We start from the raw sequence: 24960 nt of genomic DNA on the forward strand, positions 1-24960 counted from the left end.
GATCATTAAACTAAACAACTCGAACGTATTTTACACTGGCCAGGCGAGCGTTCTCCTGTTAAAGCGATTGCACCGCGGTTGCATAAGCAACCAGCCTCGAACCCATTAATTTCGCATAGCCAAAGCAAACAATGATCACCTACCACCTCTCTGCGAAGCATCCGTTCAATCCGCTGGCAATCGGTCAAACAGCATTCCATAAACAAGAGGCGACATATCTCGCATACCGATTCCCTCCTGAACGCCTTCCGCCTCGAACCCAACGACCATCCCCGTGGAAATCCGCGAAACAAGACTCTCTCGATACTCGGATGGTCCGCGTCGCGTTTCTATTCGTATTCGTCGTAGCCATCGACAACCACCCTTTTCGGACGAACGAAAAAGATTCGCAACGGGAGTTGTCCCTCGTTGGAGCGGCGCTCGACAAAGGGCAACGATAAAATAAATAAACGACGGGAAATCGGAGAGGGTGGAGCCTGAAACCGCGTCCTGAAACAGGACGACGAGAACAGGTCGCTAGGAGGTGAAATACGGCTAGCTGCCGCCGCTCGCGGCGGTCTAACGGCCGCGAGAGAGAGGGTAAACCGGCTCCCGGGATGCAGGTTTCAGAATGGCACAATAGGTCGGCTAAGGTGGGTGGCATTCGGCGCGACTGTTCGAGGGAACAGGGGGACCCTGGCGCCAGACAGCTGCCGCGTGTCTCGACCTCGCTCGCTCGTTCGCCTCTACGTCTTGTCTCTACTCCCGCTTTCTCTCTCCCGCCCGCTGTCTGTCCGTGTCCGTTCGTCGTTCATGACTCCGTTCCGCCGCGCGCGGCCTCGCCGTTCCGCCGTATATATGTATACACGCGAGCCCCCTCCCCCTCCCGCCTATCTACGTGTGCGTACGTGCGCGCCCGGCTCGGTCCGAGCTCGCTATTTTATTGATTTATTTTCGCGCTAGGCCTTCTCTGTCGCGCGCTCGCCAGGCACCGGCGATCGATCGGGACGTGGCCGTCGTCGTCGCTCCAGCCACGGGGAGAATCGCGCGCCGCGACGCGACGAGCCACGCCACGCCACGCTCGATTCATGGCCTGGCAGAGTCTGCTGTCGTCACCGTGAACCACGCGAGAATCGCACCACCGCGCTATACCGAATCCGCGGGGACGGTGCTCGCGTTTCGCGGTATTTAAGCCCCACCGACGTAGTAACGATCGTAAATCGATCCTGGAATTTTGCTCGCCGGATTTTTATTGCTACCTGGTTAACCTGTTGTATACCTGGCCTCGCCGAGGAAATCGAGACCTTTTCGGCTGTGGGACCGCGTTGTTGGACATCTGTAACCGGCGGTGTATCCTTCTCTCCTCTTCGCTTCTAACCGGGGTTCTTCTAGCCTTTTTTTTCACGTGGTTGTTTATGTAGGGGATGTAATTGCGCGGTTATATCATTTTAGGTTTTTTGTAACCAGGTTTGATGTCGTTAAATGGCACGAGAACGGTTGTACCGTAGTTTCAATGAACTTTTATGTATTATGTTTTATATTTAAATAATTGAACGCCCATTTTTTTTTCTATTGCGAAGATTGCAGTACTTCAGTGAGATCTTCTTTCTCGTTAGGGTTTAAATTTCAATTTGTAATCCAATTCACATTCTATCAATTGTCGTGCAACAATTTTTCTTTGCGATCCTTGTTATTTTTAAAAGTTTGTGATAACTTTGAGTTTATACATTTGCAAAGATTTATATAGGTACATTAAGGGTGGTCGTTGATTAAGAATTAATCCAGATCGGTAGCTTTAAATCGAGCTGGAGGCATTGATTAAGACGTTTTAGGGGATTTTCATGAATAAAGTTGAACAGGGTGGCGGAATTCTTTGGCGTGCCTTTTTTTTCCACGCGTCGCCGCCGCCTCACCTTGGAAATCCTGATTAAAGCCGATCGAGAGGCCGATCACGTACCAGTATCTCGCTTGTATTCGCCTCTTTTGGCGATCCCGAATAACGCGCGCAGTGTCTACGAAAATAGCTTCATTTATTTTCCCGCCGGATCGTGGGATATGAATTGAATGTTCCTCTGGGCGCGCCGCGTCTCTCCGCCGGATATATTCCTTTCGTTAGATATTTTCAGGCGCCCCGGCGAAAATACGTTTTGCGTTTTGTGGACTATTTCAAATAATCGACGGGTTTCGCGTTTAGGGAGCGCGCACTGCGCGGGGATTAACAGATTCAACAGCAGAGTTACAAAAGCCTGCAAAATGAGCAGCTCTCCTTTCTTTTTACATAAATTTTTGGAATTCACGCTTACTTTAAATATTTTTACTATTTTTCTTTTTAATGTAAAATCATTTTTTTTTCTTTGGAAAATCAATTTTGTTTTCGGTGCTTTCTTCTGAAATTTTTCCACTTTCTATTGTTCAGTATGTTACGTACAACTACAACAATTAATTTCGCTAAATAATCGATTCTATGGATGTATTTTTTCCATTAAAGTTGCAATGAATCAAAGTGAGAATCGATGTGAAATGACAATTATAGCTTGAGTTTACCTGATGCAGGAATTAACGGCGAGAGCAGTGCGCTCCCATCAATTTATTACCATCATAGATATGCCTCTGACGTTGATATTGTTAAATATGATTCTCCATTGTGGAAAAGCAACGGAAGAGAAATTGCCTTGATCAGCCAATATATTTAGCCTGCAGTTCGGTTAAACGTAAACGACCCACGTAAATATAGCATCTTCTGCCTTAATAATTCTGGTAAATCCGTGTCTACTAGTTCTGAATAAGTTAGCTCTGAATTTAGCGTTACGAGAACCGTACAATAAATATTTTCAGTTTAAATAATGCGATGTCTGATGATATTTCAAATTACATGGACCTTTTTCACGTCATTAACTACGTGACATAAAAAAATATAAGGGATGCAGTTATCAATTACAAAAGTATTATTAATTAACATTACTTCTCGATATTTCATTAATATAAATCTCTGTTTTTCCAAAATTTACGTAATTATCAAACTGAGATATATCGAAAAATATTTTTACGAGTGCCATTTCATTTCTACGTCAAGGGGTTAAGTCTCTACTGTATTCGCAAGCCCCTTCGTTTCGATCCATAAAAGTATACAAATAAAATGCCGAAAACTCGCAAAGGATACGAATAATCGTGCAATATTACCTAACCACCGTAGTTCGGGTAGTAACACGACCAACTTAAATCTCGATGGGGCATAAATTCCCAAACGACTCCCTCGGGTGTCCCGTCCGTCTTCCCGGGGCCGTTACCAAAAAGATCGCGTCAATTAGCCATATTTACAACGCTGTTCTACCCGCAGGCTCGTTTAGGATGTTCGAATCACGTCGAACCTCGTACAGCAGCGAGATCGTTTCGCCCTGACGCGTACGAATTGGAGTATTTCGATCGAAAAAGGGCGACCACGACGGGGAGGGGGGGGGGGGGCGGAATAGGGCGAGCCTCGTGTTTTGCCAAGGCGATAAATCTGTACGACGATATCTGATGCTAGTTCACGGCATAATATTTCGTATATACGAATTTCTGCGGAAGTGTATCGCGGCCACAGGCTGGCAGGGGTTGCTTCCAACATGTTGCGCCCCGTTCGAACCCCTGAATAGAGACAGATAACCCGGCATTGCGCGGGCAACAGGTTGCGAGTGTTCGCAGTTTTCTTGCCCGCGAGATCCTCACGATCTAGGACAACCATTCTCATCCTCTTTTCTTGAAAATCGTGGCACCAGCGCGCACGTATCGCGAGCGTTCTCCTTGCTCTTCGTCGGGCAGACTTCAACCCTTTTTCTTGCTTAAAGTTAGTTTGCTTTTTGGAGCTATCATCGTTCATCTTGTTGCGTCCCTTCTGGTCTGTCATCGTTCTTACTTTAAAGCCGTTCCTCTTTTTGTTCCTCTGCTATTGCGTGATTTATTTCGACTTTCTTTTTCTGGGGTAGATTATTAGTTTTAGATCCATCGTCGATTGAGTTCAGTTGGGAAACATTGTAATTGTAAATGGTTTATTCTTTCCTTAATCACTGAAGATTGTCATGGCGGACGAAATTATATAAATGATATGGTGTATTTTGTTTGTAAAATTCTTACGAACATTTGCAAAACTCTTTACTTAATTTTGAATGTAATTTAAACGTGTATACATATATAGACAGAACACTTTAATCTTTTAACTAAAAAGATTTCGTTGTTGTTAATCGTAACGTCTTCATTAGTTGTGACATTAACACGGTTACCAGACAGTGAAACGACTCTCGTTTAAATGTAACAATTAATCGTGCAAGTGTACGTGCATCGAAGTAAACGCAGCTCTCCGCTGTTCGGTCTCCGTCGACACGAATCTCGACGCGGATCTTGATTTCGATTTCGCCGCGATGCTTTCTCGGTGGGATATCTTCGCAGGAGGGTCAAGGACACCGCAGTGAACTCGGATCGAAGTCCTTAAAGGGGAGAGAGTTCTTCCCCCATAGAAGGAAACGCGAAGAGAGATGTTCCTCCAGTCAATCGACGGAAATCTGCATTCGCTCTTCTCGAATTTTAAATGTTATCGAAAAATGCGACAATTTTATACATTTTATAAACATCGCTAAATATATGAAAAATATGAGCGAGTGGTTCCTGTAGAATAATTTACAGAGAGGATTGTCGTTCGGTAAATTCGTACAGTTGCCTTCAAAATTGTAAAATATATCATTTTAATCAAATGATAAAACGTGACAAAGTATAATTATAATTGTAACAATGGATTTTGTATAATTTGATTCGCGCGTGTTAATTTTACGTTGTAAAGGTCGTCATTCGTTCAAAATCTGTCTGGTTTTAATTATCAAGCGAATTAACTAGTATTTAGAAAACTCTAAATTCTTGTTACTTTTTTAAATAACATATAAGGGGAGAGTTACTTGTATTTCTCGTAAATGATTTGATTATTTAGCATAACATTAATTCGCGAGCATTAGATAAGGACTAAAAATAAGAAAAACGTGAGAAAAATGATGAATCGTGTCACTTATCGAACAAGGAATAAGAAAAAATGGAAAACTCGCTCTCTCCTTCGAAATATCTAACGACATTGCTTACTCAAACTCTCCGCCTGTTCGTCAATGGAGTATCTCTTCTTTAATCTGTCATTGAACTTCAAACGAAGTACGAGGGTAATAAAAATAATTTGTTTACTCGCGAGGAGCTTAATTGCACGTTTCATCAATGAAGTTCAGAGTTTCGACGAAGTAAACGACACTACTCCAAGCGAATCAAAGTTTATCATTTAATTACTGCAAGTTACGTGTGCATTTTATCAAACTCTTCTAAATCTCTTCTCTTGAAATTGTTAGAGAGATCATTTGCTAAAGCAACGATCCACAACCTGGCGGAAAAGTTCCATTCACGTGCAGAGCAAGGGAAATTTCAGCGAGTTCGCGACAATTTTACGTCGCAGTCCTTCCTCAAAGTGCAAACAGTGATCCGTTCTGAAAATGAACGAAGGATGCGACGATGGACTTAGATGCTCGCGCAAACAAACGACAGGTCGTCAGAGAATTTTGCCGAGGATACTCTCATTACTCCGTGTACTCCGATAGTACTCTGTTTACTGTTCGATAACTCTTGTTAGTCCGTGATACATGCTCACTTATCTTTTACATCAGACTGTTATTTAATACGATTCCAACGGTAATTATTATACGAAACAGTCGCTACAACCTTCTGTCATTTCCAACTTGGAATTACCCTCCCGTGTCCTTAAGAATGATCGTGGTTTCGAAGGAAACGCGTAATTGCTCTAATTATTCAATTCATCGACAGCTCTTTTTTCTCAAGACGAACAGAAACGTTCAAGGAGAGGCGCTCAAGGTCCGATCGCGATGTAGGAGGTTTCGAATTATGTGTCAGCTATGACACACGAGCGCGATACAGTCAGAAATTAGCTGAAAAATTAGCAGATCGTCGAAGATGGGGGCAACTGCGGGTTTGAGCGTGGCAATTAATTCCTTCATCGTTTCCACCATCGTGTTGACCCCTGTGAATCATCTAACTCGTTGATCCTCGCCACGCTGTTCGAGCAATTACACATTTTCCCTTGGAAACTGGCTCGTCCTGATAGCCAGTCGGTTTTCACCGACGCTGGTCGATCACACGCCTATCTCGGCCGCGACGGTCTCGATCGATATCTCGTTTTTCTCCAAGGAAATGGCACGGCGAGAGGATACGCGGAGGAGAAACGAGGCTATCGCCGTTGCAACTGCCCAACGCCAAATAGCTTGCCTCTTCGCTACGTTCTAACTGATGCTATTATCCTCCTCTTCGAATAGGGTGAACCCTCCTATGACGCGATTCATTCGTACCGCGTTATATGGAAACTGTGCTACAAGAAACCTCGGAAGTAAAATGTAAATTGGTTCGATTCGTTCTGCGTTCTATGAAAATTGTGTTCTCAAAGCAACGAGTTACCGTGCATACGGTTATGAAAGAAAATTTTGTAAATACAAAAGGGAAGATATAGTTTGTAGTATGTGCATTAGATTATCTTTTAGAGTTGAAGAGTTTTGTATAAGAGAATGATAAAAAAAAGTGAGATTAAGGCGAAACTAAATTAAACTGAGAAACCGTTTTTCAACGAAGGCAAGAAAAAATTATGTAAAATCGCGTACATAATTTGATACGTGTCAAACGCTTTTAACTCTTATCCTAGTTGTTGTATATGAGTGGCCTAACTCTTCTTTTTTTTATCTAACTGCACTAAAATCTCTCTATATAGAGCTAAGCAATTTATTCGCAATCAATGTGAAAAAAAGAAGAAAATTCTCCATTAATTGTGACTCTACAAATTTAACACATAGACAAATCCATGCTATATAGAATCTCCTTAAGCTAATTAAATTTATGGAATATTACTGTACGCAAAACGCGTTACAGAAGGGCTGATCGTATTTCTTTCGTCGCTCCCATTGTTTCGAGATTTCCCGATAACGTACGATTTGATATCGTGAAAAATTTCAAACGAAAAAGTACGACCGTCGAGAGTTTACACAAAATAGGATCGAAACGAGAGAGTAGTTAAATAGAAGAGAAGAAAAAAAGTATCCTCGGCGTTGAGTGAAATACATACACGCGTAATCGGAATTTCAAATAAGAAACGGCGTGGTTCGCAGCGACGAGAAGGAGGAAGGAACAATAAATTTCCAGCCACACAGTACATCAACCTTGTCAGTGGATTTAATCACAGCACGCTTCTTGCCCGCGTTACTATATATTTCCACGTACGCGCAATGCGTTCGCGGCGAGGGGCGCAAGAACTGCGCCGCGGAGGAATAAAAGCGTAGACATCGCGAGGAACCCGTAGCGGGCCTTAATTTCCCGATAATAGATCGGAGCTATTCACTGCGTCTTCGGTCGCGGCCATCCAAGTTGCGGGGCTGCTTTTAACGATATCGCGAATTATCATCTGACGTCGCATTAATAACTCGATAATAACACTTTTTAGACCACGTAGAAGAACCTCCGACCGATAGAGACGGAGGAGAAGAAACGGCGAAGATGCTCGGACAGATTCAGAGGGGATTTAGAAAAAAAGTTCTACGTTCGAATATCGATACCTCGCGAGTCCAAACGGAAATGTATCGTGATACCACGTTCTGATCGAAATAGTACTCCTCTTAGATCAAAATTCGATGTTCAAATTGGGGTATCTAAACCTGAAGAATTATCGCTGGCTATTTTCGCAGTGCAGTATATTTACGAACACATTGTATATTATTCTATCACAGTGAACTCTTCTGTAGCTAATGGGAGTTGGTGAAGTTTACCAAGTTGTGGGATGCACATGGAAACAATGTTAGAAGAATATCGTACTATAAGGTGGTTGTTGCAATTTTTGCGTCGTGTTAGAAAATTATTGAGTATACATTGCAACAGAGATTTTTAAACAAAGGTGCTGTGGTAATAATATTTAATTTTCGCTAAGATTTAGCAATCTATCAGTGGAATCCATTTTATAATATGGCGGCAGATCTAACTATTCAAACCGCTTTAAAGAAAAGGGTGTCGCAGCGTAAAAGATTGAAAGCACATATTGCATTACATGTACGCGATCAACTGTGATCTGTTCCAGTCTATAGAGAATCCATGGGCTGCCAGTGAACGCTATGGCGTCGACACAAGTGGTTCAAGCTACGCAGAGCTGCGCGAACCACGCGTTCGAGTACAACGAGCTTTTCGATTCGTGCTTGCGAGCGTACCACTTTCGTTTCTCGAAGTACGTCTAGAAAAAGGCTCAAACATCTACGTATCTTATCCAATTTCTCGGTTCCAATTAACTCGAAAACATATCGGTTGTCTATTTCGAAGTATTCATGAACTGTTTACGAGGCCACTTGTAACGCGCTCGTTCGATCCGGAGCGTGTGTCGTGTTCGTCGGTGAAAAAGAGCGGCAACGCGTAAAGCGCCGGGGCAAAATCGAAATTGGATCAGTCCACTTAAACCGGAATGAAATCGCGGCGCGAATAAGCCTCTTAATAAAACGAGGGATTGATTGCTGGACGCGGTTGCCCGTCGATGACGACGTTCCCGTAGGTTGCTGTACGAACGCGTAGTGAATGGACGGCAAACAGTGATCCGTCTTACGAGCTTTCTTCTGCCTCTCTTCTCTCCCCCCCTTTTTTTTATTACACGGATCTTACCAGGTCGTTTCGCAAGCGATGTCGATTTCGTTTCTCGTGCGGCTCCACTGCTGATTTTCACTTTCGTTTCGTGAATTTTCAACATCGCATAAAAGTTATATTCAACATTCGAAAAAGCTCTTCGATAATATCTAATTTACGAGCAGGGAATGTTAAAAGTTCTTTAATCATTTGAATTACATGAAGTCGGTAATTAAATTTCTGTTCGTTCAAGATGCAAAAGTTCGAAGCGAAAATTACATCAACGTCCACATATGAACGCGATTAATTACATATTAATCGTAGAAGCGCAGCTGAGGCGCAATTAAAGGATTAACAACGGTCCGCGTGCGGATCGCACCGCTAAAACGGAGCATTGTACCACCTATTTAAATGAATAACCTCATTGATAATATTATTGACTTGAAGCTTCTTCGAGATCCTCTCTAGCCTCTTCTGCCTCCGTTCTCCGAATCTCTCGCTCTACTCTGTCCCTCCCTCTCGTTCGTTCGCGCGTTCTCGCTCGCTCCCCGTCTCTTCCCCTTTCTCTGTCCCTCTCTCTCTCTCTCTCTCTCTCTCCCTTTCTTTCTCTGGCGCTCCTCGTTCGAGAGATCCGTTTGGGTCGACGGCCTGAATCTTTCGATCGAGCGAAAATAGATCCAGAAGTGCTCTTCGTCAACTGTATATCGCTACGACATCAGCGTGCACGCGCTCTACCGTGTTCGGGCAAACGCGAGGAAAAGTCTCGCGTTCCCGTTCCCGTTCGCGCCCAACCGATCCAGGAACGATCCTCCACCGTACACGCGTTTCCACGTTCCCTGAACGCGAGCCGCGATCAATTGCCATTCGTGTACGACACAACGATCGCCTTTCGTCCCTAGAACACTGCTTTCTGTGACTAAACGCACTGCGGCGCAGCTGTAATGTTATCGCGAGACATTGCCGAGCTTTTTTAGGACGCCTCGTCGAGTAACGTAAAAACGACCGCGGACGGCTCGAAATGAATGCCAGGATTATTCTACGGCAGAAAGTAAGACGAAAACGAGGAGCAACGAAATTCCGTTCGAGGCTTCGTTCACGAGGGAGGAGATTTCGAAAATTCGCGCGTTCCTCGCGATGCACGCTGGGTGGGCCTGCGCGGTCGTGCAGGATTTCGTCGACACTACTGCACGCCTGCGCTACGAATCTTTCAAATCGATTCTCTCGAAAACGAAGCTTCGTACGTGATTTTGTTATTCTTGATTTTTTACTTGTTTTCGCTTGCAGAATCGACACCATTCAGTACTTAAGTCATTTGTATGCTTATAATAAACGATACTCTTGTACAACTCTTGCGAGAACTCTACATAGTTTTTGTGAGAATTTCTGCGAAAGCTGTTCCATTTATTATCTCTCTGGTACAAGAGCTGCCGTAGTTTGAACAAACGACTCGATGAGAAAAAAGGAGAACCGATTCTCCTGAAAGTCGAGCGACTTTCGCGTAAATAACTTCCTCGTATCTTCCATAGCGCCACCGGCTATCGTATCTGTCGCGTACTTACAAAACTGACCAGTGCACGACGAAGTGGTATAACGAACGTATCGCGCAATACCCGTGATAAACGATTAATCGTTGGCGCGTAATCTAGCCGAGTTCAGTAGGGGTGCATCATCGGTTTCCCCTGCGCGAGATGGAAATTATTCTCGATCCCAGGCTCCGCGTCGGTCCCACGGAATTCTCGCGCGCGAACGCGTTTCTCAGTGAATCGGTGAACGAATTTATGGATGAAAGTGAACGTGCACGGTCGCATTCCGCGGGAGCAAAGGAACGCCTCTCGCATCTGTCTGAAATAATAACCGGTGACCGGCTGAAGCGTTAACGTGCTACGTAGACGCGATTCGTTTTGCGATCTTCAATAGTCGCTTTCATAATATCCGTCGCTGCGGATCGTTAAAACCGAGCGTACGAGACCTGGCGAATTCCATGCTGGATATCGCGAGCAACACGGAGCTCCGATTATACATCTGGTTTATTTAGATCGCGAGATCGCAGATTCGATGCTCGAACGTTTATCCGTTCTCTGGTCTTCGATGGAAACGAGACTCGAGCTAATTTTTGCGGCTTGGATTAGCATTTTTATGGACGGTAGTGCGTATATTTTAGTAGTGTTCAGCTGGTACCGAGTGGTCGTGGAAGATGAAACGAGAGGAAAGTGAAGAATAACGGAATTGTAGTCGAGGTTTCCTTTTCGAGAAAAACGGCTGCGGGAATTCATGGCATACGCGTGCGCTAATGGTAAAAGTCCATGAGATAGTGCGGCGCGTGATGAAATCCCATGTGACTGCGCTGGAACGCGTTGCGCTCGCTTGTGGGCTCTTGCCATTAGTGCACCCGTGCATACGCCAAGAATTTTCACAGTCGTTTTCCTTGAGACCAAAGCTTCGCCTGCAATTTCGACGCTCTTCATTTTCCCCTCATTTTCATTTCTATAATCGTCCGCCAAAATATTTAGCGACAGATGCTCCTCTTCAAGATTTTTGCTCGAGTTATTATTTTACTTCCAACATAGATTTAAAATAGATTGGTTCTTGAATACTAATCGGCAAAGCATCGGATGATACTTTGATCGTGATCAAATATTCAGTAGAATAGACGACTTGGTTAAGTCTCTCCTTGGTAATTTGAAAGGAGATATCCGCGAAGATGCACTAAATTGACTACAAATTGAACTATGCACCGTTGCATTCTTTCCACGCAATACTCATTTTCTATATAGCATTCCCTTAATCGTTCGTATCACATTTCGAGGAATCCTTTGGAACAATCTATCCTCTACAAGTATAACGTTATTCGTTAAAAGCTATCGTTACGATTTGTTTATTCCATCTGTCTCGTCGTTATCATTCTAGTCCGTCGCCGTACACGTCCGCGTCACTGATAAAAATTGCATAAAATACCCGGGGCGAGAATAAAATCGCGCGTACATAAATTTGCTCGGTTGGATTTGCATGTGAAAGAAGAAAATAAGGGGGGAAGAGGCGGGACACCCGTCGATTTACGTAGCAGTTGCGTCTGGTACGGCTTAACGACGCATTGTGCCCGGTCTTTATTAGCGGTGTGCCGCAACGAAATGAATAATTAAATTTCAATACGCTCGGTTACAAAGTAACCGTTGCCCGCGAGCCATCAGAAACGCTAGAGAGATATACGAGGCCATCTGTCAAAGTTCGCCATACTCTTCCGAGAAGCTCGCTCTCACGCCTCCCCCGTGGCCGTGCCGGGCTGATTGCGAGCTCTCTTTCGCGTTTCCCCTGCGCCTCTCTCGACCGCGTCGTTTTCAACCGCCGTCGATAGGAATGCGCGGCGCCAATCGGCCACTCTGCGTACAAACGGCGTAAAACCTGAGGCGTGTTCCACTTGGCTCCCGTGCACGCCAGTTTCTTTACTCGATCTTCTTACGTGATTTTCTTAAATCCATTTCGCGTAACCGATCTTTTATCGATTCTTATCGCGAATCAGTTCCTCGAGAGATAACTCGATCGATCCAAGAACAGAATAATGTAGTTTGATTCGAAAAACTGCTCGAGTGCCACACCGATTCACGGATTCCCTGTTTAGTTGGTGCTTTAAGCAATTGGATAGTGAAAGTACTTTAATGAAACGAAGGTATTTGCTATCGATAATTCAATATTATATTGAATCCTTATATATTATATCGAATACTTTGGTGTTTCTGAATAACCTCGAGTAAGGAAGAGAGTCGAGAAGAATAAGGGAAGAAGTTTCCAGGGCATACGAGTGGAAATGGAAAACGTGGGACAGACGGCGAAACTGCAACGGCAATTAGCAATGCACAAATACACGAGGCTGGTGTTACGCGTGCGCGCGGCTTAATTCCCGAGTTTCTTTTTTTTGCATCCACCGCCTCTATCAATATGCCTCACCCCTCCTCTCGCCAATGGTACGCGTTCGTCGCTGCCTCTTTCACGAGGAGTCCCTCACTCGAATACTCCCACTTGTTCTCTCCCTATCTGCGAGCTTTTACCCCACACACTGACCGTGCGTAAACACGATATGGAACGTCTGCCTATCGGAGTCGAAATACGCGACGATGGCTCCCACGCGTATTTTGCGCGCCGCGTAAAAGCCAGGAAATCGATCCGGCGCCGGAGGAGAATCGGAAGGAAGAAGATCGTTCGAAGGATCGACCTCGAGTCAGCGCTTCAACTTTAATTTTTAAATCGTCCAAGGATTATTTTTGTCACTTTTTAATTATTCGTCTAGAATTTTTATGGAACGACAACTACCTCGTTGACAAATGTGCACCGCGCGCCACTGCGAACCACCGTTTCGGATCGTCCATTTTGGTGCACGTTCAACTAAGCGAAGAGAGAGAAATAAACGCGGGTTACATTAATTATCCTGATAAATATGGCCGCTCCTCATCGCGGATGGCAACGATACAACCGTCACGAGATAATAATATGGGATAAAAATTCCAACAATAGTACTAGCGTGAATTATGCCAGCGATCGGTATCTCGATCTATTATTCTCGCTTGTTAATGACCCGTGGACTTTTATTATTTTATTATGCGGCCAGACCCTGCTAGATGCTTATCGCTTATTAGTTCGCTTAAACGAGCGATCGACGTATATTATTAGTACTGAAAGCAATATATGGCGAGCTCGTAAACCAACCATCTCCCCTCTCAACTGATGGTACCGATTGACACCGTAAATTTCACTGCAGCGTACAATTCGTGTAGTTTTACAAAACTCCATTCCTTTTGGTTCACGATGCAGAGTAGAAAAGTGTAGAATTACTTTCTTTGTTTAAAATTAAATTAACGAGGATTCAGAGTTTGAACATTTTTAGATATAAACATGTGCCTTTGAATGATCGTCTTTGTCGTTTGTTACGTTCGTCGAATCTTTCGCTTCTGCGACTACAACGTATACGCGGATACTTGAACACCCCTGCTGATTTTACACCCTCGATACATGGCACGTTCAACAATTGCACAGAACGTGCTACACGTTCGATGAACCGACTGACGTCGGCTACGTAAAACTTCTGTAATGTGGCGCTTCGTGGATTCGCAAGAGCCGTTTCACTGGCAATAATCTGTTGCACGTGTTCTCCAACATGGCGGACGCCGTGGTCGCAGCAGTGTACTCTCGTGATTCTTCGATATTTGCGTCGTTTTAACGCACGTTCGTTGGCAACGTCTTATACGTATGCAAGAAAATGTTCTCTGAGAAGATACGTGTGAGATTGATATCGTAACTTTTTGTTTTCGATGTTGATTACGATTAATATCCAAACGCGTATTTTACGTATTACGACTTGGATAAATAGAATACCTAATCTCCATATAAACTAATTTGAATCGAGTGATTTAAGCAGTGGCATGTAATGAGTACTACTAAACGGCTACAGTTAATTAGCCTCATTTCTATGTACATATTTCACACAAATTACAGAAAGCTAACAAGTAATTAGGCTAGTTTTAAGAGATGAATGATATTCAGGGAATATTACCGACCCCTTTTCATAATAAAATGATAATCACGTTACACTCTCATCAAAAAACATGCGGAGATAGTATGCAGTTGATAATTCAGAATTAATAAAACGATAGCGTAAAGGTCTTTATTACAAGATTGGAATACAACATACGCTGATATAATTAAGTAATTACTCAGTTACGACTAATTTCGAGATTATCTTACAAGATACCACCGTAAGCGTTGAAGGAATACTCGCGTAAAACAAATCGTTGTATACCAATTATTTTGGCCATTTTGGCAAGCTCAGTTTTCCGAATGTCTACATGTTTGTATCATAAAATATTTATGAAACGTTTAACAGACTATTGCACAACGTTAAATATTTTTCTATTTATGGAAACTGCAAAAGAAAAAAAAAACGCTCGAGTCGAATGTAAAAGAGCCCTGATCTTGCGAACACCGTTAGTAAAAATTATAACCGTAGACGTAGCAACGTTACGATCGTGGCGTACTAATTTGAAATTCCACATTCGTAGTACTACGTTCGAGAAAGAAAAAAATTTGTCATTCTTATTTGTACCATTCGAGTATTATTACATACATCGGTTGAGAGGGAACTGGTGAAGCCTGTGGAACCGTAAGGAAAGTTTAGACAGTAGTGACGTTTCGTTCTCAGAGTCATCAGTAAGGTTACTTAGCATTGTTAGATGTAGGGACGGTGGAATCGGTCAAAAGCTAATTATACCTGGGTTTTTTTTTTACATGGTGTATACGTAACGCGCAAAGAAAGAGCCGTTTGCTTGTGATCAATTACGGGTACCTGGCAGCCAATTAGTACACTTACTTTATGTATTTTAGGAGAATCGAAGAACAAGCACAGCTGTACCGTGCGGTACATCCGAGAAAAGATAGACTCGAACAATTTGTTTAGGACACACTCGAGTTTCGTGATATTCCCTATTATTAGCGTGGTTTTTGCAAACTATTCTTATTAAATCGTACAATAATTAGCGGGTACTTTTGCAACTGTGTAAAAATAAAAATGAGTTAAAAGGAACTGTGCTAAGGTCAATTAAGTACTCTGGCGAGCAATAAAAGAACGATTACAACCCTGTCACGCGTTTATATCGTCCCATTCGAATTTTTCATACATTTTCCTCGAATCGAACGCACTCCCGTGGAATAAATATCGCGGTATATAAAATATTCAAACTAAATTCTATTCTAACGTCCCGCGCATGTTTAAAAATACCATTAATATAACGAATGAAGACAACCGCTCCACCGTGGCTCGCGCACAGCGCCATAAACCACGCGGCTGTATGTAGGCAGGTCGGGCACAGAATTCGCAATTACGTCGGTGCAATGCGATTCTTTTTTTTTTTCCTTTTTTTCTTTTCTCTTCTTTTCTCTCTCTTTCGTTCTTTTTTCGCGTAACTCGACCGAAATAGACACGGGGGGCATTCCTATCGTGCACGGTGCACGATCATAATGCGCGCGCAGCATATACGCGGCGCGGTACGCGTATCGCAAGCAAACGTATAGGCACGCGAAAGAAGGAAAGAAACGAAAATTATGAAGGTCGTTCGCAGAAATTCCAGAGGTGCAACGACACTGTCCCGCGAACGGCTGCCCGGGGATCGATAGCTTCGTTTTGAAAGCTGTTGTTCAGCTATGCGTTCATATACCGCGGAACGTTGGCCAATGAACTAGAATGCACGGACGATCTTTAAGCTTGGCTGAATATATTAAACGGATTTCATTTATCGTACACGCCGCGCGGCTGCGAAAACCTGTCCCCCCGTTTTACTTTTCCAGCTGAACGGGGCTGATACGCTTGTTAAGTGGCGGGTACGTTTCGCATAGGATCTCGTGCAGTGTCGTTTGTAATTTTCGAGTGACCGTCCAGACCAGACCATTTGAATATCGATGAACGCAAAGTGTCATGGGTTATTGAATGAAATCGGACCTCTCATTTTATGCATTCCAGGTTCAGATAATCCTCTTGTTATGCGTGTTTCGACAAATCGAAGTGCATAATATTCGAATCACAGACGGATGCAAAGAGAATCCAAGAAGCATAGAACCACGAATAGCCTTGTCCGCGATATCTTTCTTCTGAGACTTCCTTTCGAACTTACTTCTGCATAATTTTCTCGTGCCTCGTATCTTTTATCTCGCATGGTACCATAATCATTCGTTCCTTCTCGTTCGCCGTTAATGACGTCGATCTAACGTAATAAAAATGAATACGAATGAAAAATAAAACTCGAAACCTACCAATTGCAATTATCGTATGCCCAAATACTTTTGTCTCGCACTGTACGTTAGATTAATCAGTTCGATTCGAGTTAGCTATCGCAGAAATTCTCAGCGCGACTTGATTCCTTTTTTTTCTTCTTAAATCAGAAGCGAAAACACGCTCAGCGGCTGGAAACTCGTTGGTAGTGAACATTCCTATTTGAATAAATTCGTGGCCCGTTCGGCGCCAACGGCACCTACCCGCGCCGTAGAATGCACCTTGCTCGCGAACAAACTTGTTATGCCGCCTAACGTAATGCGCTGCGTAAAGTTGCGAAAGCGGGCGGGATTTATGTCTCATAATTCATTTGCAAGGCAGTAAAACATAGTCGCGTGGAAAACATTCCTTCCGAGCGGCTGTTTGCGGGTATCGATAAATATAAAAGGACATTAATTATCTCCTTCGTCTGTTGTAAACACAAATGAGGCTGTGTTAAGTGAATTCAGTAGTCGTATCCGATATTTCTTTTCCTGGGTTCGATTTAAGAATAATGCGAGAGAGTAGAGACTCGTAGTCAGACGAGAAGACAAAGTGTACGTAAAAATTGTTTGAACTGAGAGGTGAAGTGTGCGCATGAACTCATCGTCTGCTGGGAGTCGCAATAAAAAATGCTGCATTCATTATACAAATTGTTAATGTCTTAAGAGAATCTTCAGTAAGCGCAACAGCGAACGAAATCGTAGGACTTTTCGATAGAAGCAACAACGTACGCGTGGATGCACAGAGTCACGGAGGAATTTAATAGCACCGTATACAGGGTGTTCCCATAACGTTTCTATCACACGACGTGAAATTTTAAAGGCTCATTCTACGAACCAAAACAAGACAAAAACGAAGAATAATAAAATTCCGTTCGAGGCTCGGTTTTGGAGAAAAACAGTCGTAAAAACACGCGGGGTTTTCGTCTCGCGTTGCAGCGTCTTCTCTCCGACTTTCAAACTAATTTTTCTCAAGAACCAAGCGTCAACTACAATTTCGTTGTTCCACACTTCTACCTTGTTTTAACTTCTGGAATCGACTCGGAAAGTTTGAGCCCAGCGCGATGGAACACCCTGTACGGAGCGTAGCGTAGGTATATGCACGCCGGAGGTCGTAGAAGGACGTGGTTATGGAGTATGAAACGAAGCGGTGTCGAGAAGAAAGGTAGCCTTTCCGTGGGGCGGTCGAGTAGCCTTGTAGAACAGGCGAACGACGAAGAGGCCGTGTACGCGGGTACGGGAAGTGAAACAGAGAGACGCGATGATCGGACCCCGTTGAGGACTGGGTGGGGATGTAAAAGATAGACGGTAAAGGAGACGGAATACGAAAGTGGGAGTGAAAGGGTAAGGCGTGGTGGCTGGCGTGATGCGCTAGGAATAAAGCGGAGAAGTAAAGGGAGACGGAGAGCGCGGGAAGGGCGAGCGTGGAAGCGAGACGGAGGGAGAAAGAGAGGTTAGGCGGCGCCTGGTATGTGGCGCCTTCATTGGCGTCGGGACATTTTTTACTCGACCATTATTACAAAGCGTCAACACGTATAGGCAGGAGGCACGGTTTAGGCTCGGTAACGTTCTCTCCTCTATGCTTGGACGGGAGCGTGTGTGCGTTTTACACACGCCTCCGCGTGCACTCTGCCTCTCTGTCTGTCACCTTCTACCGCGTGTCACGTGTCGCGCACAATAGCTGCACGCGCATTGCCGACGTTCCAGAGTGTGCGCTCGATCGCGGCTCTGTCGAGAGCCCACCAGGTCCCCGTTACCGAAAGATACTGTCTGCAGAGGAGGCTGGGACGCTTCTCCGCCGTCCTCGCTGTTTAGAGTCCATTTTTCTTGGCGAATTCGACCGGTTTCACCGTGGCTCTCGCCTTATCGGCGACGCGCTCGATTTCTCTCTCTCTCTCTCTCTCTTTCTTTCTCTCTTTCTCGTTTTCAACGATTCGCGCTCGTATCGTTGCACCTCCTACCCGTGACTCCTCTTATCTCACCGTCACGGATGCATTTTTCTTCAGCCACTTCTTGCTTTCGTTGCGCTGTCTTAGTTCCGAGATTACCGCGTTTCGGATCGTTTCAAGTTATTTGTTCCATCGTAAACGCTTCTTCCGATAGGCCGTTTTCCTCGGAAAGGTCTCGCGCGTTGTTTTTGTCACGCTGCGATTGGGAGTGCAGAGGTCTCTGCTTTTTATTTTTTCGCCTCGTTCCCAGTTGTCGTTCCTTTCAGATTACGCGTCGAACGGTTTTTATATCGCACTGCGCTCCTTCGAATCCATTATTGTGCCAATTTGTTTCGTATGACAGCGGCGATGCTACGTGTTATAGAGTGGCGGAACCTACTCTGTTATGCAGAAATGCACTTTTAGATAAAGACGTGTAGTTAAGTATGACCGTCCAAATTGAACGCAGCAATTATCAACCAATACCACTCGTCTGCGATCCAAACAGCTAATTACGGCACTATTACTAACGTCATCGACAATATTAGCGGCACTTCTGCGAAAAATCTATAATACCACAAATCTGGTGAACGTATTTATGTCTATGAGCAGTGATCGATGATAGTTTGTTTCTGTCCAAGTTTTTTTCCGAAATCCTTACGTCAAAACCCCGCTATCTTTGGTTGTACCCAACCTTGCCTCAAGGAGAGAAAATTGTGAAACCTGATTTAAAAAAATGTTCACTTTTGTTCAAAGCAAAAAGGGCATACAATATAATTATGCGAGTCTGGAAATATAATATCTGTTTATCTATTGGGCATATTATTTACCAACTTTCTCGTTCTTTCTTGAAAGAAAGCACACGTTTCGAAAAAGCGCAGAGTGGCTTGAAAGGGTTTGGATGTTCGTCCTCGAATTGGCGACTCGATGACGCGGTCACCTGTCGGCTGGCCGTCTGTGACGCGCGTCCACGCGATCACCGAGTACTTTTTGCCACCTCCGCAGTCGCTTCCCTCGGTTTACCTGTGTTTTTTTATCGATTATACCCGGACGACGACGCGGGACACGTCGTTTCGCTATACTAATATTGCTTTTCACGGTGGGAGCGCGTTTTCACGCGACATATTTAGCCAGCACCGAGCTGCCGCGCGCTAACGTTTTCAAGCATAGGGCTCGATACGCTTCTAATCGATATTTTTCTCGCGATAGATTACTAACCTGTTGTATGCTCAAACCGAGAAGGAATTGTTTGCTCGCAACGAAGATTTCTAATGTACATTTGCTTCATTGCAGTCTGATATACAGGCTGTTTCAGGAGAAATTAAGAATTTCGAATTTTTTTAGAAAATCTAGCTCGAAATTGTGACAAATCTATATAGTCGATGGTTATATAGTGTATCTAATACGAATGGTACCATTGATAACATCGTAATATTATTATTATCGACAATTGACCATCTTTCGGTTAAAAACATTTTCCATGCGAATTGAAATATTAATAGATACTTATTTTTGGCAATCTCGATCGAAAGCCATGGACTTAAAGATATTCATATTCCGTGGAAAATGTTTATGCGAGACATAAAAACGTTTCATGGTCAGAGGTCTTGATCCCTTGAGGATTGCCTCAAGGCGAGCTACTAGCTTCGTATCTCTATTCCGGTGTCGTCTAGTCTCTCTCAGTTTCCGATTACACGTAAGATCAAGTTGAAAACGATTCTCAGCTCTACTTCTTAGGTTGACTCGCAAATTGGGAATCAGACATTTTATTGCCTAACTCCAGCACGTTTACCAGTGAGTCTCAATGTCACAGAGCAGTCGTGCCGATATAATAAGTCAAGCATCCCTTCTGAACCAACATTTGTCTACCCCCAATGGTTTCTCCAAAAAATCAATTATAAATCGTAAATACGGTCAATGTAGTTTATTGGATGTTTAAGAAGTGTAGTAAATCGGTAAGCGTATCATAGCGATGTTGTCGAAGCGTAAGTTGACCACTTCTTTAGCGTTAATTAGCCAGCGAAGTACCCTATACCGTAACAGGTCCTGGGAGAATAATAAACAGTTGCAAATTAAATTGGATAGCGTTAGTTACTGCAATTCTAATTAAATGAATGTTTAACGAGTCGTACGTTTCGCTCGTAACATCAATTCGATCGGGAAACTATGCTGGCTGCTACGCTCTGCACTTACACAAGTCGAAAGCAACGCGATCGTATCTCGTTCCACTAGTTATGAATCATTACCAAGCAGGAATCCGAAACGTTGTTTCTTAAAACTGGCGCGTCTCAATTAAACGTTATTACGGTCAGATCGGCACTTTTCGATCCCCGCCAGACGTCCATCATCGGTACAGGTGGATTTCTTTTTAAATAAAGCCGTTACCTAAGCAAACTATTTCTGGGCGCAATATTCCGAACAATTAATGCACCGTGTTTCTCGGTAATTTTGGATGATGAGCATCAGAGTACTTGGCATAACAGAAGATTTATTTTTAACTTTAATAGGCAGTCTAACGTTCGGACGTTTCATTTATCATACGCGATACGTGTTTCCACGTGAAGGCTCCTCGAAATTTCAAGTAACACACTTCTGTGGAAAATTCAACGTTCGAGGGTTCAAACTCTGCACATTGATCTTTCTCGCGACGTATTTTATCAATTTCATGGCACTCTTGCATTATCAACGAATAACGATCTTCAGAGATTATACAAACACACGAGTCCTACTCGAACGAGTAGGTCTTCGACTATTTAAAAGACTCGCGACGAGTGTATCACCATGTACTACCATCGAGAAATCGAGAACGATCTTGTGGAACAGACTCAGTTCACAACTGAAACCGAGAATAGCCGTTCGGTAACGAATCGCCGCATTCCATCGAGCTGCGGTCCTCCGTCGTCCATCGGCAATAAGAGACAGTGGATCTCTGAAAGCGGCTCACGTAGCCGCTTAAAACTCTTTAATTGCACGGAGCGGTCCGCGGGAGCGTTAATTTTAGAAAGGTGCGGCCAAACAAACCAGAAATGGTGTTGGTATGGCAGTGTGCCCTCTTTGATCCGCGATCGGCCTGCAGGATAGGCGCCGCATCTGCTCGTTTATTGCGGACGAGCGTAGGCTCGGTTCCTCGTAACGCGCACGCACTCGCCCCGACCAGTTCAATTAAAACGCGCACCCGCACGCGCGCGACCAATTCTCCTTGCAAGGTGACCGACTGATTTTTCCTGCTAATATCGCGTGTCCCAGGATGAGCCGGCCTATTTCGTAACAGCGGAAAGTTCCCCGTGTTTTTCGACGACGATCCGATCGCGCGCGCGTTTCCGATTTTTCAGTCTTTTCGCGCGGAGTCTCCGCGCGATTGCTCGTAGGTATGAAAAAGAAAACGAAAGAGGTCAGATATGTACGGGTCCGTTCAAAAGTTGCGGTCTCGCGGGATGGTTTCAATGAACTTTTATTCCGTGACTTGAAATTTCGTAACTTTTATAGATATCGCTCTTTGGCAAATTTTTCCCGTCATTTTTATAAGAAAATAATAGAATTCCGCTTCGATGGTAAAGATTGTCATGCCTTAGCGTCTTTTGACTTATTTGCGTACACTTAAGATCATTCTAATCGTTTGTCAATTTTTATAATGTTATCTCGTCGTATATTTTTAACGCAGGAGTAACTATGATGTTGAAACAAATCTAACAGAAGAGAATAATAGAGAAATGAATTGGCACGTTCAAAATTCCACTCGTATCTTTCGATTAACAGTTGAGTAATAATTTAACGACGGTGGTGCGAAAGGAATGGTACGGTCGCGCAGATTTTGAAACGGCCTGTATCGAAGCTCGCAAGGCGGCAAGGCAGGCACGTAGATTGAAAGGCAAACAATCAGAAGTTTCCCGTCGGTGGCCGGCTTTCTCGTGCGCTACGCGTGTCGTTAGGTATGCGACATGTATGGTATACCTATCCAGGCGCACGGTCGTAGAAAGGCCGTTTGAAGGACAAGGGTCAGTCATTCCACATATATTATATTGTATATGTACAATGTACTGTGCAATATACAGTGTAATCTATATACAGCCGGTCGCAAAATTCTTCGCGCGTACATTTTCCAAACTCCAAACTTTTTAAAAAGAAAAAAAAGAATTTTTTTATATATTTCAAAAGCATCACGAAATATAAACAGAATTGTAACAATAAATTTTGCGCAGTTCAGAATATCATTTTTTTTTCAAAATCCATTTAACTGTGACTAAAAATTGCTAACAATGATCGAAATTGCGTTATCTTTTGGACATTTACAATTTTAAAAGTGTAGACTGTCGAGAACAAAGATTGACGGGGCTGTTCGATTTTTAGAAAAGTACACAGTTTCGAGTAAAGATCTTACGACGGTTTTTTGTACAGCCTGTATACGTACGTGCGTTATATATATATATATACGTCACGCGATACGGCCACTGCCTTTATTACCTACCTTTACCATACAGCCGCCAACATGTGCAGGCGCCTTTCTGCTATGTGTCACACTCTTGCTCCAGCTGCACCATCGTACGTCACGCTGGAAAGGTTCTACGAAATCTTTGCGCGGATATCAAGATGAAGAAAAAAGCAATTCCTGATAATTGGTGTTTAATGGCCGTCTTGTTTGACCGTATTAAAGGGGAACTAAATACCTGTCTGTCAGCTTAAACGCGCCTGCACACGTTCGTTCCAACGAAATACGTTCATTCGTGGACTTTTCTTCGAATGAAAATATTCATTAACATATTGCCAAGATCTTTCGGATTAAAGTACGATTGACGATATTATTCGAAATATTTTTGCGACCTATCAGACGCGATAATGAAACGGAATTAATATTAAACGTGTTATATAAGTAGATACCACCGAAATTACATCGTGCGTAGGCTTGGTGTAATTAGAAACAGTTAGTCTAACGTGTTGGTTGAAATCTTGTCGGTGAAAAGTGAAAAATGTTCGTGTCGCGTCCTTTTTTCTGGTAACGAAAGTGGAAGTTGAGGAATTATTTTAAGCGTTCGATCATTCGACAGATATTGCATTCGCAACATTCAATTTAATCAGCTTATGTAAACAAATATGACCTACGATGATCTCCAATCCATATTTATACAAATTTCTAAATCGATCTTACATCAGCATAACAATCGATCAGCATATTTCTGTTTCGTCTAGATTTATTTCACTAAGTGTACAAAAGATACTTAATAAATTCTTTAAAAAAAAAATGAAAAATATTTTAACATTGAAAATCACATTCAGAATCAGAGATTTGAAAAGATTCAAAATCAGAATATTTGAAAAGATCAAACAAATGAGAAGCCTAAAACAAAATGATCGATTCTTCTAATAGATTTGGTTACAATATGGCGTCGTAAAACGATCGTCGAGGTCGTTTCTACGGGTCGTGAGAAATTCGAAATATTCCACGATAACTCGTTTGATGCATTATCTCACATGCGGCAACGGTTACCCCCTTATCATTCGAAAACATCATCTGGAAATCTGTGATCTCACGATCGGAAGGACGCCATGTGGACACGCCGGTTGATAGAACCAGATAACTGCTAATCGCGGAGAACTTATGAACGAAGAACGAACGAACCCCCGTTTAATCCATCGATTAGCTTAACTAGGCTGTTTTATGAACGTACTGGCGATTAGAGCAAATGTTTACAGTCTTGTTACGAATCTTACGATTACAGATAAGAGTAAACATTTCACATCTGAGCTTCCTCTTACATTCTCCATTTTTAATAATAGCAAATTAATTGAATATAAAAGAAGGATTTAAGTGTGGACTACATCATTCAAATCTCTGCTAAAAATATAAGAAAATGTTCTGTCTTTTGTATGCACATTCGTATCTATTCGAGACACAAAGCGTTTTATAGTTACACCACATTTTCATAGTTTCGGTAGTGAGAAAGAATTATAAAATCAATTGTAAACATTCGTTCCAATATGCTAAACGTTTTCCGTTTTGTATTACAAGAAAAAAATGAATTGCATAATTTGAACCGTTGAATAATAGAAAAAAAACTCAATTATCGAAGATGAACAATTATCTACACTATACGCTAACTTTACATAATTGATCCTGAATGAAATTTTCTCATAATTAAGATGACGGAATCAACATACAGTTTTTTTCTTAATTATCACACCTGAATCGTTATTCAACTAATTTGACCAAGAATTATTTTCTCGTTAAGAACAAGTAGAAACTACAATTCACGCTTCTCAATTTTCACGAACAGTCACGTTACACGCCGAACAGAGCGTACAATTAAACGATCCGAAAGAAGGAGGAAAAAAAGAAAGAAAATAAAGCGATATCAGTATTTGAATTCTGAAATAATTCGACTCTCGTTCCCAGTGTTATCTGAGAGTGTGCTCTCGAAAGTGTCGCGTATCTCTGTTAACCTACGGATTACCGAGGCGCCGTGCGAGGACGGAAGGCCTACCGGGGCCAATATCGATCCGCGATCGAAGAGGGTTGCCTCTCGTCGCGAACCGTGGGTACAGTGCGCTCGTCCCTCGCCTACCGCGCCCCGATCGTATCGCATTCCGTACGAGACGCCAGACACTT

At 43.2% G+C, this 24960-nt stretch overlaps 1 protein-coding gene across 2 annotated transcripts in view; it reads left to right on the plus strand.

The window, feature by feature from the left end:
• Positions 1–24960, plus strand: part of Dad (Daughters against dpp) — a 64653-nt gene that overhangs the window by 32815 nt on the left and 6878 nt on the right. The gene's annotated exons all lie outside the window — the stretch shown is intronic.

The sequence above is a fragment of the Xylocopa sonorina genome, chromosome 2, assembly GCF_050948175.1.
Source record: "Xylocopa sonorina isolate GNS202 chromosome 2, iyXylSono1_principal, whole genome shotgun sequence".
NCBI classification, from domain to species: domain Eukaryota; kingdom Metazoa; phylum Arthropoda; class Insecta; order Hymenoptera; family Apidae; genus Xylocopa; species Xylocopa sonorina.